We start from the raw sequence: 298 nt of genomic DNA on the forward strand, positions 1-298 counted from the left end.
ATGTGAACTGTTATATCTCGCAAATGAATGTTTTTGCTTTATTTTTTCCATTGATGTATTTATTTACTGAAGGTTAAACTCGTCCTTTCATCCTTGTGAATATAATAATTATTTAGGAAATTATCATTATGCGTTCTTGTTTGTCATATTCATTAGGATTGGTGAGAGAGGCCGCCCCATTGTTCAAAAGGCAGATGATTGTACATTTCGCATATGACAGCGCACCGACAAATTCGAGGCATAAATGTTAACACGTTTCCAAAACCACACTCATCAGGGGCAATCATCTCCCCCTTCC

Source organism: Penaeus monodon, chromosome 20 (assembly GCF_015228065.2).
Source record: "Penaeus monodon isolate SGIC_2016 chromosome 20, NSTDA_Pmon_1, whole genome shotgun sequence".
NCBI classification, from domain to species: Eukaryota; Metazoa; Arthropoda; class Malacostraca; order Decapoda; family Penaeidae; genus Penaeus; species Penaeus monodon.